General features: G+C 46.0%; 2 long non-coding RNA genes across 2 annotated transcripts; both read left to right on the plus strand.

Annotated features, from left to right (window-relative positions):
• The first annotated feature begins 11751 nt into the window (after positions 1 to 11751).
• On the plus strand, positions 11752 to 13517 carry LOC115204977 (uncharacterized). Its single transcript, XR_003880544.1, has 3 exons — positions 11752 to 11910; positions 12169 to 12859; positions 12956 to 13517. It is a non-coding gene; the product is annotated as an uncharacterized LOC115204977 (long non-coding RNA).
• A 452-nt stretch (positions 13518 to 13969) lies between these two features.
• On the plus strand, positions 13970 to 14725 carry LOC115204978 (uncharacterized). Its single transcript, XR_003880545.1, has 2 exons — positions 13970 to 14346; positions 14428 to 14725. It is a non-coding gene; the product is annotated as an uncharacterized LOC115204978 (long non-coding RNA).
• Positions 14726 to 17595: the final 2870 nt, after the last annotated feature.

Consider the following 17595-nt stretch of genomic DNA (forward strand, 5'->3'; position numbering starts at 1 on the left):
TGTCTGTCTGTCTGTCTGTCTGTCTGTCTGTATCTCTGTCTGTAAATCTGTAATTCTGTCTGTCTGTCTGTCTGTCTGTCTGTCTGTCTGTATCTCTGTCTGTCTGTATCTCTGTCTGTCTGTATCTCTGTCTGTATTCTGTCTCTCTGTCTGTCTGTATCTCTATCTCTCTCTGTTTGTCTGTCTGTCTGTCCGTCTGTCCGTGTGTCTGTCTGTCTGTCTGTCTGTCTGTCTGTCTGTCTGTCTGTCTGTCTGTATCTCTGTCTGTATCTCTGTCTGTCTGTTTGTCTGTATCTCTGTTTGTCTATATCTCTATATCTCTGTTTGTCTGTTTGTCTGTATCTCTGTATCTCTGTCTGTCTGTATCTCTGTCTGTATTCTGTCTCTCTGTCTGTCTGTATCTCTCTCTGTCTGTATCTCTGTCTGTCTGTTTGTCTGTATCTCTGTTTGTCTATATCTCTGTCTGTCTGTCTGTCTGTCTGTCTGTCTGTCTGTCTGTCTGTCTGTATCTCTGTCTGTCTGTATCTCTATATCTCTCTCTGTCTGTATCTCTGTCTGTATTCTGTCTCTCTGTCTATGTCTGTATCTCTGTCTGTATCTCTGTCTGTCTGTCTGTCTGTATCTCTGTCTGTATCTCTGTCTGTCTGTATCTCTGTCTGTATCTCTGTCTGTCTGTATCTCTGTCTGTATCTCTGTCTGTATCTCTGTCTGTCTGTTTGTCTGTATCTCTGTTTGTCTATATCTCTATATCTCTGTCTGTCTGTCTGTCTGTATCTATCTCTGTCTGTCTGTCTGTCTGTCTGTCTGTCTGTCTGTCTGTCTGTCTGTCTGTCTGTCTGTGTGTCTGTGTGTGTAGGTGGGTGGGGGGGGCTAACCCTCTCTCCGGTAGCCCTTCAATCAGGCTGAACCTACACCTACACACACACACACACACACACACACACACACACACACACACACACACACACATATTATGAAGAGCAACCAATACGCATCATTTACATAATAAACCTAATTGATACATAAGCAATCCAGCACACTATGTAGTAAGGTCACACACACACACACACACACACACACACACACACACACACACACACACACACACCCCTCTTCCAGTATTCAGAAGTGTTTAACAACATGCAGCGTCACCTCTGTTAGCTCCATCTAGTTGTCATCGTTTATCCTTCTTCTTCTCTCTTCTTCTCTCTCTTCTTCTCTCCTTCTCCCATAACATCCACATATGACTCTAGAGCAGGGGAATAACGGAGGAGGAGGTGTCGCTGGGGTTTGGGATAATGTACTGGCCTGAAAGACAAGGAACTTTACTGCGCATGCCTAGGAAAAGAGACGCCAGAGGAAAAAAATCATGAATGCTGGGAGTTTGAGTTCGGAAAGATTTGTCTTCTCTTTCTGGTCGATCTGTGATCTCCGCAGTAGCGCGGTCTAACCACTAGATGGCAGTGTTACCACTGTATTTCTGACGGACGCCTTGATGAGGATGAAAATCACTAGAATATTTATATATATATATATATAAATATTCTAGTGATTTTCATATATATATATATTTAAAGAATATTACATTTATGCCCCGACCGTCACGAACTGCTCAGCTTTGACAACAAATTATAAATATGATTATGGTATTGACTTACAACCTCGCAAATGCAAAAATACTTTCTCACAGGGCCATAATAGGGATTATATCAGGTTGGAACATGGAAAGTAAAGGCAATATATATCAGCTATCAGGCCGACCCACCAACAGGTTTATAATGCCTCGTCTTCCATTGAAGTTTCCTTTATTGCCCTGCTGTGTGTGTTAGACACAGAGAGAGAGAGTTGGGTAACTATCTAACTCGCCATCACAGGAAGTACAGAAAACATGTGAGTAATGATATCAAGTCCTGGTTGTAGTTTCAAAACCCTTCCTCTTTATTCAGAAAAAAAAAATGTGCGTAGGCCATGTCACAACCGATTACTGTAAACTACATTACCCAATTGAAGAGAGGAGGACATTTCTAGAGCCAGAAATCCCAGTACTCCTGCATTCCTCTATGCATGCTAACGCCCACTCCCTCTAACACATATACACATATATATATCACCACACACACACACACACACACACACACACACACACACACACACACACACACACACACACACACACACACCACACACACCACACACACACATACACACACACACACACACACACACACACACAGGTTCACCCAACAGACACCTCCATCCTTCACCCCCCTCAGACCCCATCAGTGTCTCCTGTTGGGAACAAAGATGTCTTTTACTGGTCGCCTCCAGCTGCACACAGAAACACAGCCCTGAGAAACACTACAGCCCTGTGTCGACCCCATCGCAGAGGGAGTAGAGAGGGAAGAAACGGGGGGGTGATAGAGAGAGAGGATGAGGGGGAGGGGGGGAGACCCTGAGTGAAAGAGATAGACATTGAAGAGCTACAAAGATAGAGGGGTGACAGTGGGGTGTAGTTGAGAAGAGAGGAGCAGCTGTTCATGGTAGGACTACCTCTCTAAATGACTTTAATCATCGTGTACTGCCGACTTACTATATATAGTGAAGCTGTATCTATCTGCACAGCAGGGAAAAGAATTCAGCAGCCAACAGAAAATGTGAATTGTTATGTGGGCTAGAAATCATGGAATTGTTTTTGAAACGGTTTGAAACATTTTTCGTTAGGAAAATCTTAGTGTGACATTATCAAGTAGAAATGACACATTTTAGAAGTCTTTTTTAAACCTAAAATAATCTACAAGTTAGCATTTCCTGCTGCTCACAACACGATTTCCCTACAACCTCATTTACATAATGTCAGTAGTAAATACTGGTGCTGCCTCCTAGTCTAGTCTGTAAACACCTGTTGTAGCTCTAGTCTAGTCTGTTAACACCTGTTGTAGCTCTAGTCTGTAAACACCTGTTGTAGCTCTAGTCTGTAAACACCTGTTGTAGCTCTAGTCTGTAAACACCTGTTGTAGTTCCTAGTCTAGTCTGTTAAACGCCTGTGTAGTAGTCTAGTCGTTAACACCTGTTGAGCTCTAGTCTTAACCCCTGTTGTAGCTCTAGTCTGTTAACACCTGTTGTAGCTCTAGTCTGTAAACACCTGTTGTAGCTCTAGTCTGTAAACACCTGTTGTAGCTCTAGTCTGTAAACACCTGTTGTAGTTCTAGTCTAGTCTGTTAACGCCTGTTGTAGCTCTAGTCTAGTCTGTTAACACCTGTTGTAGCTCTAGTCTGTAAACACCTGTTGTAGCTCTAGTCTAGTCTGTTAACACCTGTTGTAGCTCTAGTCTGTAAACACCTGTTGTAGCTCTAGTCTGTAAACACCTGTTGTAGCTCTAGTCTAGTCTGTTAACGCCTGTTGTAGCTCTAGTCTAGTCTGTTAACACCTGTTGTAGGTCTAGTCTGTAAACACCTGTTGTAGCTCTAGTCTGTAAACACCTGTTGTAGCTCTAGTCTAGTCTGTAAACACCTGTTGTAGCTCTAGTCTGTAAAACACCTGTTGTAGCTCTAGTCTAGTCTGTAAACACCTGTTGTAACTCTAGTCTAGTCTGTAAACACCTGTTGTAGCTCTAGTCTAGTCTGTAAACACCTGTTGTAGTTCTAGTCTGTAAACACCTGTTGTAGCTCTAGTCTAGTCTGTAAACACCTGTTGTAGTTCTAGTCTAGTCTGTAAACACCTGTTGTAGCTCTAGTCTAGTCTGTAAACACCTGTTGTAGCTCTAGTCTAGTCTGTAAACACCTGTTGTAGCTCTAGTCTAGTCTGTAAACACCTGTTGTATTTCTAGTCTGTAAACACCTGTTGTAGCTCTAGTCTAGTCTGTAAACACCTGTTGTAGTTCTAGTCTAGTCTGTAAACACCTGTTGTAGCTCTAGTCTAGTCTGTAAACACCTGTTGTAGCTCTAGTCTAGTCTGTAAACACCTGTTGTAGTTCTAGTCTAGTCTGTAAACACCTGTTGTAGCTCTAGTCTAGTCTGTAAACACCTGTTGGAGTTCTAGTCTAGTCTGTAAACACCTGTTGTAGCTCTAGTCTAGTCTGTAAACACCTGTTGTAGTTCTAGTCTAGTCTGTTAACACATGTTGTAGTTCTAGTCTAGTCTGTAAACACCTGTTGTAGTTCTAGTCTAGTCTGTAAACACCTGTTGTAGCTCTAGTCTAGTCTGTAACCTGTTGTAGTTCTAGTCTAGTCTGTAAACACCTGTTGTAGCTCTAGTCTAGTCTGTAACCTGTTGTAGTTCTAGTCTAGTCTGTTAACACCTGTTGTAGTTCTAGTCTAGTCTGTTAACACCTGTTGTAGTTCTAGTCTAGTCTGTAAACACCTGTTGTAGTTCTAGTCTGTAAACACCTGTTGTAGCTCTAGTCTGTAAACACCTGTTGTAGTTCTAGTCTGTAAACACCTGTTGTAGTTCTAGTCTGTAAACACCTGTTGTAGCTCTAGTTCTTACTAGCACAGCCTCGAGCTTAGTTCAACTGTCAAACGGTCAAACCCATTTACACCCATGTTTTTAAAACAATGTAAATGTAAACAAACACTGTATAGCCTCATAACATGGTTAAAACGATAACTCTCATCGATGGCCAGTCCTTGCATCCATAGCTCTGTCTATGAATTTGAGAGTGGTGAAAATTCTCCCCGCCCATGTTTCAGATTTTTACCAAAGCAGAGGCAGGGTGGTTTGTTATTGTTTCAACTGCGGATTCTACCTTTAAATTGAATGAAATAACTTCAGTCACAATAATAATTTCAGTCACCCTCTGAAAAAGAGTGACTGAAAAATAACTAAAATGAAAATGTTTAACCTGAACTGGTGCTCTGGTTTTAATACCGTATATCTCTTAACTCTCTACAGTCATTAGACTGTCTCTAGGCTAGCTAACACAGTAGTCAGTAGACTGTCTCTAGGCTAGCTAACACAGTAGTCAGTAGACTGTCTCTAGGCTAGCTAACACAGTAGACTGTCTCTAGGCTAGCTACCAGTAGTCAGTAGACTGTCTCTAGGCTAGCTAACACAGTAGACTGTCTCTAGGCTATCTAACACAGTAGACAGTAACTACACAGTAGACTGTCTCTAGGCTAGCTAACACAGTAGACAGTAGACTGTTCTAGGCTAGCTAACACAGTAGACTGTCTCTAGGCTAGCTAACACCGTAGTCAGTAGACTGTTCTCTAGGCTAGCTAAACACAGTAGTCAGTAGACTGTCTCTAGGCTAGCTAACACAGTAGTCAGTAGACTGTCTCTAGGCTAGCTAACACAGTAGCCAGTAGACTGTCTCTAGGCTAGCTAACACAGTAGTCAGTAGACTGTCTCTAGGCTAGCTAACACAGTAGTCAGTAGACTGTCTCTAGGCTAGCTAACACAGTAGTCAGTGGACTGTTCTCTAGGCTTAGCTAACGCAGTCAGTAGAACTGTCTCTAGGCTAGACCTAACACTAGTCAGTAGACTGTCTCTAGGCTAGCTAACACAGTAGACTGTCTCTAGGCTAGCTAACACAGTAGTCAGTAGACTGTCTCTAGGCTAGCTAACACAGTAGTCAGTAGACTGTCTCTAGGCTAGCTAACACAGTAGTCAGTAGACTGTCTCTAGGCTAGCTAACACAGTAGACTGTCTCTAGGCTAGCTAACACAGTAGTCATTAGACTGTCTCTAGGCTAGCTAACACAGTAGTCAATAGACTGTCTCTAGGCTAGCTAACACAGTAGACTGTCTCTAGGCTAGCTAACACAGTAGTCAGTAGACTGTCTCTAGGCTAGCTAACGCATTAGTCAGTAGAACTGTCTCTAGGCTAGCTAACACAGTAGACTGTCCTCTAGGCTAGCTAACACAGTAGTCATTACACTGTCTCTAGGCTAGCTAACACAGTAGTCAGTAGACTGTCTCTAGGCTAGCTAACACAGTAGACTGTCTCTAGGCATTATAACACAGTAGTCAGTAGACTGTCCTAGGCATTATAACACAGTAGTCGTAGACTGTCTCTAGGCTAGCTAACACAGTAGTCAGTAGACTGTTTCTAGGCTAGCTAACCAGTATTCAGTAGACTGTCCTCTAGGCTAGCTAACACAGTAGTCAGTAGACTGTCTCTAGGCTAGCTAACGCAAGTAGTCAGTAGACTGTCTCTAGGCTAGCTAACGCATTAGTCAGTAGACTGTCTCTAGGCTAGCTAACACAGTAGACTGTCTCTAGGCTAGCTAACACAGTAGTCATTACACTGTCTCTAGGCTAGCTAACACAGTAAGTCAGTAGACTGTCTCTAGGCTAGCTAACACAGTAGACTGTCTCTAGGCTAGCTAACGCAGTAGTCATAGACTGTCTCTAGGCTAGCTAACACAGTAGTCAGTAGACTGTCTCTAGGCTAGCTAAACACAGTAGTCAGTAGACTGTCTCTAGGCTAGCTAACACAGTAGACTGTCCTCTAGGCTAGCTACACAGTAGTCAGTAGACTGTCTCTAGGCTAGCTAACGCAGTAGTCAGTAGACTGTCTCTAGGCTAGCTAACACAGTAGTCAGTAGACTGTCTCTAGGCTAGCTAACACAGTAGACTGTCTCTAGGCTAGCTAACACAGTAGACTGTCTCTAGGCGTACCTAACACAGTAGACTGTCTCTAGGCTAGCTAACACAGTAACTGTCTCTAGGCTAGCTAACACAGTAGACTGTCTCTAGGCTAGCTAACACAGTAGTCGTAGACTGTCTCTAGGCTAGCTAAACACAGTCAGTAGACTGTCTCTAGGCTAGCTAACACAGTAGTCCAGTAGACTGTCTCTAGGCTAGCTAACACAGTAGACTGTCTCTAGGCAGCTAACACAGTAGTCAGTAGACTGTCTCTAGGCTAGCTAACACAGTAGACTGTCTCTAGGCTAGCTAACACAGTAGACTGTCTCTAGGCTAGCTAACACGTAGTCAGTAGACGGTCTCTAGGCTGCTAACACAGTAGTCAGTAGACGTCTCAGGCTACAACACAGTCAGTAGACTGTCTCTAGGCTAGCTAACACAGTAGTCAGTAGACTGTCTCTAGGCTAGCTAACACAGTAGACTGTCTCTAGGCTAGCTAACACAGTAGTCAGTAGACTGTCTCTAGGCTAGCTAACACAGTAGACTGTCTCTAGGCTAGCTAACACAGTAGACTGTCTCTAGGCTAGCTTAACGCAAGTAGCCATTAGACTGTCTCTAGGCTAGCTAACACAGTAGTCAGTAGGACTGTCTCTCTCTCCTCTGCTGATTTCTCTATTGATGTTTCTATTTGGTTCACTGCTTTCTCATTTGTAAGCTCTCTTTTTCTCTCGCTCTTTTCTCTCTCTCTTTCTCTTTCTCTCTCTCTATCTTTCTCTCGCTCTCTCTGCCCCCCTCTCCCCCTTTTCACACATCGCACGCAAACACCACAGTCACTCACTACTCACTCACTCACACACATACACAAGCACACACACACCACACACAACCCCCTACTGATGAGAGTTCCCCTATCTCACAGAGCCAGTTCCACCACTTGAGAGAGCCTTGTTTATGTTAACAGGACAGCGCAGAGCTCTGTGTCGCGGTGGTTCAACCCTCCACAGGACAGCAGCAGAGCTCTGTGTCGCGGTGGTTTCAACCTCCACAGGACAGCAGCGGAGCTCTGTGTCGCGGTGGTTCAACCTCCACAGGACAGCAGCGGAGCTCTGTGTCGCGGTGGTTCAACCTCCACAGGACAGCAGCGGAGCTCTGTGTCGCGGTGGTTCAACCTCCACAGGACAGCAGCGGAGCTCTGTGTCGCGGTGGTTCAACCTCCACAGGACAGCAGCAGAGCTCTGTGTCGCGGTGGTTCAACCTCTACAGGACAGCAGCGGAGCTCTGTGTCGCGGTGGTCCAACCTCTACAGGACAGCAGCAGAGCTCTGTGTCGTGGTGGTTCAACCTCCACAGGACAGCAGCGGAGCTCTGTGTCGCGGTGGTTCATCTTATTCAGCACACATCTCTCTGAGGTTCAACTGTTACAATGATCCAATAGAAACTGCTTCATTCACGCTCTGTCAGAGACAGAGAGAGAAGATACGAGAGACAGAGAGAGGAGAGAGGCAGAGAGAGAGAGAGGCAGAGAGAGAGGGAATAGGATCAGCCATGGAGGACTAGGAAGAAGATGACCCTGTGGTCTTGCCAAGGATGAGCAGAGACGAGGACAGACTTTCCTATGAATAAGGCCAAAGGTAAGAGACCAGTAGAGTTGGGTTATGGGGCAGACTGAGAAGGATAATTGGACTAATTCACTCGCTGCTCTGCTTCTAACAGTGTCTGAATAATATAATTAGTGACGGTGGTGAGGTAGGGAAGGCTGAACCAGGGTTTTGGTGCTTACAGAGGGTAGAAATGCAGGGTGTAGTCAGTGTGAACTCTCTCTTTCTGTGGTGATCTGAAACCGGTGGTTTGTGTCAGTTTCTATGCTGAGGTAGACGTTAGGTTTCTGTTCTCTAGCAGACAGAAACACAACCGTCACTAGACCAGTAGAAACATGTTGTAATGAACCTCCGTTCTCTGGCAGACAGAAACACAGCTGTCACTGTACTGATATTGAAGTACCGTGCTGATATTGAAGTACTGTACTGATATTGAAGTACTGTACTGATATTGAAGTACTGTACTGCATCTTACATCATGCGTTTTGTTTTTACAAAGATGTATTCACAGTCCTGGGGACTTTTTTAGTAGCTTCCTTATGCTTACTCAGCCAGACAGTGTCCTTGTGAGGGGGAACTAGCTACAGTGTGTGTGTGTGTGTGTGGTGTGTGTGTGTGTGTGTGGTGTGTGTGTGTGTGTGTGTGTGTGTGTGTGTGGTGTGGTGTGTGTGTGTGCGTGTGTGTGTGTGTGTGTGTGTGTGTGTGTGTGTGTGTGTGTGGTGTGTGTGTGTGTGATGATGGTGTGTGTTTGACCTAAATACCACTGAAGAATGATCCAGTGTGGTTTCAGCTCAAATCATTTGTATCTAGTGAACACAAGCCCTGTCTGCTGCTAGCTGTCTGTCTGTCTGTCTGTCTGGAGAGAAAGACAGAGAGAGAGAGACAGAGAGAGACAGACAGAGAGAGAGAGACAGAGAGAGAGAGACAGAGAGAGAGAGACAGAGAGAGAGAGACAGAGAGAGAGAGACAGAGAGTTGGCTTTAACATTTTAATAGTGTTTTGAGTTACAGGAGGTTGGTGGCACCTTAATTGGGGAGGACGGGCTCGTGGAAATGGCTGGAGCAGAAATAGGTGGAATGGTATCAAATACATCAAACACGGTTTTCCACGGTTTCCATGTGCTTGATGCCATTCCATTCGCTCCGTTCCAGCCATTATGATGAGGTAGCCTCCACTGGTGAGTATAGCTGTATAGCATTGTGAGTATACTGGTGGAGGAGTATAGTTCATCCAGGTGAAGTATATAACTGGTGGAGGAGTATAGTTCATCCAGGTGAAGTATATAACTGGTGGAGGAGTATAGTTCACCCAGGTGAGGTGGAGGAGTATAGTTTCACCCAGGTGAGGTATATACTGGTGGAGGAGTATAGTTCATCCAGGTGAGGGAATATAACTGGTGGATGAGTATAGTTCATCCAGTGAGGTGGGAGGAGTATAGTTCACACAGGTGAGGTATATAACTGGTGGAGGAGTATAGTTTCCTCCAGCCAGTGAGGTATATAACTGGTGGAGGAGTATAGTTCATCCAGGTGAGGTATAATAACTGGTGGGGGAGTATAGTTCATCCAGGTGAGGTATATAACTGGTGGAGGAGTATAGTTCATCCAGGTGAGGTATATAACTGGTGGAGGGTATAGTTCATCCAGGTGAAGTATATAACTGGTGGAGTAGTAGTTCACCCAGGTGAGGTGGAGAGTATAGTTCACCCAGGTGAGGTATATAACTGGTGGAGGAGTATAGTTCATCCAGGTGAGGATAACTGGTGGGGAGTATAGTTCATCCAGGTGAGGTGGGAGTATAGTTCATCCAGGTGAGGTATATAACTGGTGGAGGAGTATAGTTCATCCAGGTGAGGTATATAACTGGTGGAGGAGTATAGTTCACCCAGGTGAGGTATATAACTGGTGGAGGAGTATAGTTCACCCAGGAGAGGTATATAACTGGTGGGGAGTAGTTCACCCAGGTGAGTATATAACTGGTGGAGGAGTATAGTTCACCCAGGTGAGGTGGGGGAGTATAGTTCATCCAGTGAGGTATATACTGGTGGAGGATATAGTTCATCCAGGTGAGGTATATAACTGGTGGAGGAGTATAGTTCACCCAGTGAGGTATATAACTGGTGGAGGAGTATAGTTCATCCAGGTGAGGTATATAACTGGTGGAGGAGTATAGTTCACCCAGGTGAGGTATATAACTGGTGGAGGAGTATAGTTCACCCAGGTGAGGTGGGGAGTATAGTTCATCCAGGTGAGGTATATACTGGTGGAGGAGTATAGTTCACCCAGGTGAGGTATATAACTGGTGGAGGAGTATAGTTCACCCGGTGAGGTGGGGGAGTATAGTTCATCCAGGTGAGGATATAACTGGTGGAGGAGTATAGTTCATCCAGGTGAGGTATAACTGGTGGGAGAGTATAGTTCATCCAGGTGAGGTATATAACTGGTGGAGGAGTATAGTTCACCCAGGTGAGGTATATAACTGGTGGAGGAGTATAGTTCATCCAGGTGAGGTATATAACTGGTGGAGGAGTATAGTTCATCCAGGTGAGGTGGAGGAGTATAGTTCATCCAGGTGAGGTATATAACTGGTGGAGGAGTATAGTTCATCCAGGTGAGGTGGAGGAGTATAGTTCACCCAGGTGAGGTATATAACTGGTGGAGGAGTATAGTTCATCCAGGTGAGGTATATAACTGGTGGAGGAGTATAGTTCACCCAGGTGAGGTATATAACTGGTGGGGGTATAGTTCATCCAGGTTGGGTATATAACTGGTGGGGGAGTATAGTTCATCCAGTGAGGTGGAGGAGTATAGTTCATCCAGGTGAGGTATATAACTGGTGGAGGAGTATAGTTCATCCAGGTGAGGTATATAACTGGTGGAGGAGTATAGTTCATCCAGTGAGGTATATAACTGTGGAGGAGTATAGTTCACCCAGTGAGGTATATGGTGGAGGAGTATAGTTCACCCAGGTGAGGTATATAACTGGTGGGGGATATAGTTCACCCAGGTGAGTATATAACTGGTGGGGGAGTATAGTTCACCCAGGTGAGGTATATAACTGGTGGAGGAGTATAGTTCACCCAGGTGAGGTATATAACTGGTGGGGGAGTATAGTTCATCCAGGTGAGGTATAAACTGGTGGGGGAGTATAGTTCATCCAGGTGAGGTATAACTGGTGGAGTATAGTTCATCCAGGTGAGGTATATACTGGTGGAGGAGTAGAGTTCATCCAGGTGAGGTATATAACTGGTGGAGGAGTATAGTTAATCCAGGTGAGGTATATAACTGGTGGAGGAGTATAGTTCATCCAGGTGAGGTATATAACTGGTGGGGGAGTATAGTTCATCCAGGTGAGGTATATAACTGGTGGGGGAGTATAGTTCATCCAGGTGGGATATAACTGGTGGAGGAGTATAGTTAATCCAGGTGAGGTATATAACTGGTGGAGGAGTATAGTTTCACCCAGGTGAGGTATATAACTGGTGGAGCAGTATAGTTCATCCAGGTGAGGTATATAACTGGTGGAGGAGTATAGTTCACCCAGGTGAGGTATATAACTGATGGGGGAGTATAGTTCACCCAGGTGAGGTATATAACTGGTGGAGGAGTATAGTTCATCCAGGTGAGGTGGGGGAGTATAGTTCATCCAGGTGAGGTATATAACTGGTGGAGGAGTATAGTTCATCCAGGTGAGGTATATAACTGGTGGGGGAGTATAGTTCATCCAGGTGAGGTATATAACTGGTGGAGGAGTATAGTTCACCCAGGTGAGGTATATAACTGGTGGAGGAGTATAGTTCACCCAGGTGAGGTGGGGGAGTATAGTTCACCCAGGTGAGGTATATAACTGGTGGGGGAGTATAGTTCACCCAGGTGAGGTATATAACTGGTGGAGGAGTATAGTTCACCCAGGTGAGGTATATAACTGGTGGGGGAGTATAGTTCATCCAGGTGAGGTATATAACTGGTGGGGGAGTATATTCCAGGTGAGGTATATAACTGGTGGAGGAGTATAGTTCATCCAGGTGAGGTATATAACTGGTGGAGGAGTATAGTTCATCCAGGTGAGGTATATAACTGGTGGAGGAGTATAGTTAATCCAGGTGAGGTATATAACTGGTGGAGGAGTATAGTTCATCCAGGTGAGGTATATAACTGGTGGGGGAGTATAGTTCATCCAGGTGAGGTATATAACTGGTGGGGGAGTATAGTTCATCCAGGTGAGGTATATAACTGGTGGAGGAGTATAGTTAATCCAGGTGAGGTATATAACTGGTGGAGGAGTATAGTTCACCCAGGTGAGGTATATAACTGGTGGAGGAGTATAGTTCATCCAGGTGAGGTATATAACTGGTGGAGGAGTATAGTTCACCCAGGTGAGGTATATAACTGATGGGGGAGTATAGTTCACCCAGGTGAGGTATATAACTGGTGGAGGAGTATAGTTCATCCAGGTGAGGTGGGGGAGTATAGTTCATCCAGGTGAGGTATATAACTGGTGGAGGAGTATAGTTCATCCAGGTGAGGTATATAACTGGTGGAGGAGTATAGTTCATCCAGGTGAGGTATATAACTGGTGGAGGAGTATAGTTCATCCAGGTGAGGAATATAACTGGTGGAGGAGTATAGTTCATCCAGGTGAGGTATATAACTGGTGGAGGAGTATAGTTCATCCAGGTGAGGTGGGGGAATATAGTTCATCCAGGTGTGTTATATAACTAGTGGAGGAGTATAGTTCATCCAGGTGAGGTGGGGGAAGTATAGTTCATCCAGGTGAGGTATATAACTGGTGGAGGAGTATAGTTCACCCAGGTGAGGTATATAACTGGTGTGTTGTGTATGGTGTCTATTATATCCTCTATAGCAGGGCTTTGCCTGATGGAATAGCTCAGATTCATTAGACAGGCAGATTAACTGTTATTCCTTGACAAGGCATGACAACCATATCAGACCATTGGAGTTTGTAGTCAGAGCTATTTCAGTAGAAGCTATTTCAGTAGAAGGTGTTTCTGTAGAATGTATTTCTGTAGAAGGTGTTTCAGTAGAAGGTATTTCAGTAGAACGTATTTCAGTAGAAGCTATTTCAGTAGAAGGTATTTCAGTAGAAGCTATTTCAGTAGAAGGTATTTCAGTAGAAGCTATTTCAGTAGAAGGTGTTTCAGTAGAAGGTATTTCAGTAGAAGGTATTTCAGTAGAAGCTATTTCAGTAGAAGGTATTTCAGTAGAAGCTATTTCAGTAGAAGGTATTTCAGTAGAAGGTATTTCAGTAGAAGCTATTTCAGTAGAAGGTATTTCAGTAGAAGGTATTTCAGAAGAAGGTATTTCAGTAGAAGCTATTTCAGTAGAAGGTATTTCAGTAGAAGGTATTTCAAGAAGGTATTTCAGTAGAAGCTATTTCAGTAGAAGGTATTTCAGTAGAAGGTATTTCAGAAGAGGTATTTCAGTAGAAGCTATTTCAGTAGTTAGAAGTACTAGATGTATTTCATTGAGGTAGTTTGCATGTTGCATCAAATCTTTTCATGACTCGGTAAGTAGTGGTCAGTATAATATTATTGGGTTCACTTTACTGTGCTGTGAAAATCTCTCCATTTTATTTTAGGCTGCATGTATTTGTAGAGCCTCTTGTAGTAGAAAATGTCTCTGTTTTGATCCGTGTGTTTTCTGTTGTAGTTGAACTCAGCTCTTATCAGATTGCCTGGAACTGTGACGGTTGGTGAGGTGGTAAGTGACTGGAGGAAGTGATCTGTATCAGACTATTAGGTGGACTGGAGAAGTTTACTGTGAGGGTTGGTGAGGTGTTAAGGTGGACTGGAGGAAGTGATCTGTATCAGACTATTAAGGTGGACTGGAGAAGTTTAACTGTGAGGGTTGGTGAGGTGTTAAGGTGGACTGGAGGAAGTGATCTGTATCAGACTATTAAGGTGGACTGGAGAAGTTTAACTGTGAGGGTTGGTGAGGTGTTAAGGTGGACTGGAGGAAGTGATCTGTATCAGACTATTAAGGTGGACTGGAGAAGTTTAACTGTGAGGGTTGGTGAGGTGTTAAGGTGGACTGGAGGAAGTGATCTGTATCAGACTATTAAGGTGGACTGGAGAAGTTTAACTGTGAGGGTTGGTGAGGTGTTAAGGTGGACTGGAGGAAGTGATCTGTATCAGCCTGTTAAGGTGGACTGGAGGAGTTTAACTGTGAGGGTTGGTGAGGTGTTAAGGTGGACTGGAGGAAGTGATCTGTATCAGCCTGTTAAGGTGGACTGGAGGAGTTGTAACAAACAGTTGTTGGCATGCTAACCTGTACAACAGGTCAATTCAACTGGTTGAATACATATTGAACTCTATGAATAACTTTTACATGAGTTGGGTCATTTACCTTCTAGTTCCCTCACTTTATTACCTGCTGCTTTTGTCCTTTTGTAGTTATCAAGAAGTCCATTCCATTTCAATTCATCATTCAAAGTCTAGATATAAAGTGATAAGAGGGCAAGAGAGCAAAGAGAAACCAGAGAGATACAAAGAGGGAACAAAGAGAGAACAAAGAGAGAACAAAGAGGGAACAAAGAGATAGAAAGAGAGAGTAAGAGAGAACAAAGAGAGTTAGCAAGAGAGCAAAGAGAAAATAGAGAGATACAAAGAGAGATACAAGAGATACAAAGAGATAACAAGTTCCCAGGCAACCAGACCCATCTACCTCTAGTCTCCCAGCCAACCAGAGCCTCTACCTCTAGTAGCCCAGCCAACCAGACCCATCTACCTCTATCTCCCAGCCAACCAGAGCCATCTACCTCTAGTAGCCCAGCCACCAAGCCATCTACCACTAGTCTCCCAGCCAACCAGAGCCATCTACCTCTAGTCTTCCAGCCAACCAGAGCCATCTACCTCTAGTAGCCCAGCCACCAGACCCATCTACAACTAGTCTCCCGCCAACCAGACCCATCTACCTCTAGTAGCCCAGCCAACCAGACCCATCTACCTCTAGTAGCCCAGCCAACCAGACCCATCTACCTCTAGTCTCCCAGCCAACCAGACCCACCTACCTCTAGTAGCCCAGCCAACCAACCCATCTACCTCTAGTAGCCCCCAACCAGACCCATCTACCTCTAGTAGCCCAGCCACCAGACCCATCTACCTCTAGTCTCCCAGCCAACCAGACCCATCTACCTCTAGTAGCCCAGCCAACCAGAGCCATCTACCACTAGTCTCCCAGCCAACCATAGCCATCTACCTCTAGTAGCCCAGCCAACCAGAGCCATCTACCTCTAGTAGCCCCAACCAGAGCCATCTACCACTAGTCTCCCACCAACCACCCATCTACCTCTAGTCTCCCAGCCAACCAGAGCCATCTACCTCTAGTAGCCCAACCAGACCCATCTACCTCTAGTAGCCCAGCCAACCAGAGCCATCTACCACTAGTCTCCCAGCCAACCAGACCCATCTACCTCTAGTAGCCCAGCCAACCAGAGCCATCTACCTCTAGTAGCCCAGCCAACCAGACCCATCTACCTCTAGTCTCCCAGCCAACCAGAGCAATCTACCTCTAGTAGCCCAGCCAACCAGAGCCATCTACCTCTAGTCTCCCAGCCAACCAGAGCAATCTACCTCTAGTAGCCCAGCCAACCAGACCCATCTACCTCTAGTAGCCCAGCCAACCAGACCCATCTACCTCTAGTAGCCCAGCCAACCAGAGCCATCTACCTCTAGTCTCCCAGCCAACCAGACCCATCTACCTCTCGTAGCCCGCCAACCAGACCCATCTACCTCTAGTAGCCCAGCCAACCAGACCCATCTACTCTAGTAGCCCCACCACCAGACCCATCTACCTCTAGTAGCCCAGCCAACCAGACCCATCTACCTCTAGTAGCCCAGCCACCAGAGCAATCTACCTCTAGTAGCCCAGCCAACCAGACCCTCTACCTCTAGTAGCCCAGCCAACCAACCCATCTACCTCTATAGCCCAGCCAACCAGAGCCATCTACCTCTAGTCCTCCCAGCCAACCAGAGCCATCTACCCTCTAGTAGCCCAGCCACCAACCCATCTACCTCTAAGCCCCAGCCAACCAGACCCATCTACCTCTAGTCTCCCAGCCAACCAGAGCCATCTACCTCTAGTAGCCCAGCCAACCAGACCCATCTACCTCTAGTCTCCCAGCCAACCAGAGCCATCTACCTCTAGTCTCCCAGCAAACCAGAGCCATCTACCTCTAGTAGCCCAGCCAACCAGACCCATCTACCTCTAGTAGCCCAGCCAAGACCCATCTACCTCTAGTCTCCCAGCCAACCAGACCCATCTACCTCTAGTCTCCCAGCCAACCAGAGCCATCTACCACTAGTAGCCCAGCCAACCAGAGCCATCTACCACTAGTCTCCCAGCCAACCAGACCCATCTACCTCTAGTAGCCCAGCCAACCAGAGCCATCTACCTCTAGTCTTCCAGCCAACCAGAGCCATCTACCTCTAGTAGCCCAGCCAACCAACCCAGCTACCACTAGTCTCCCAGCCAACCAGACCCTCTACCTCTAGTAGCCAGCCAACCAGACCCATCTACCTCTATAGCCCAGCCAACCAGACCCATCTACCTCTAGTCTCCCAGCCAACCAGAGCCATCTACCTCTAGTAGCCCAGCCAACCAGACCCTCTCCCTCTAGTAGCCCAGACAACCAGACCCATCTACCTCCAGTCTCCCAGCAAACCAGAGCCTCTACCTCTAGTAGCCCAGCCAACCAGCCATCAACCCAGTCTCCCAGCCAACCAGACCCATCTACCTCTAGTAGCCCAGCCAACCAAGCCATCTACCTCTAGTAGCCCAGCCAACCAGACCCATCTACCTCTAGTCTCCAAGCCAACCAGAGCAATCTACCTCTAGTAGCCAGACACCAGAGCCATCTACCTCTAGTCTCCCAGCCAACCAGAGCCATCTACCTCTAGTAGCCTAGCCAACTAGACCCATCTACCTCTAGTCTCCCGCCAACCAGACCCATCTACCTCTAGTAGCCCAGCCCAACCAGACCCTCTACCTCTAGTCTCCCAGCCAACCAGACCCATCTACTACTAGTAGCCCAGCCAACCAGCATCTACCACTAGTCTCCCAGCCAACCAGAGCCATCTACCTCTAGTCTCTCAGCCAACCAGAGACATCTACCTCTAGTAGCCCAGCCAACCAGACCCATCTACCCTAGTAGCCCAGCCAACCAGACCCATCTACCTCTATAGCCGCCAACCAGACCCATCTACCTCTAGTAGCCCAGCCAACCAGACCCATCTACCACTAGTCTCCCAGCAACCAGAGCCATCTACCACTAGTCTCCCAGCCAACCAGACCCATCTACCACTAGTCTCCCAGCCACCAGACCCATCTACCGCTAGTCTCCCAGCCAACCAGACCCTCTACCTCTAGTAGCCCAGCCACCAGACCCATCTACC

This window comes from Salmo trutta, chromosome 13 (genome assembly GCF_901001165.1).
Source record: "Salmo trutta chromosome 13, fSalTru1.1, whole genome shotgun sequence".
NCBI classification, from domain to species: Eukaryota; Metazoa; Chordata; class Actinopteri; order Salmoniformes; family Salmonidae; genus Salmo; species Salmo trutta.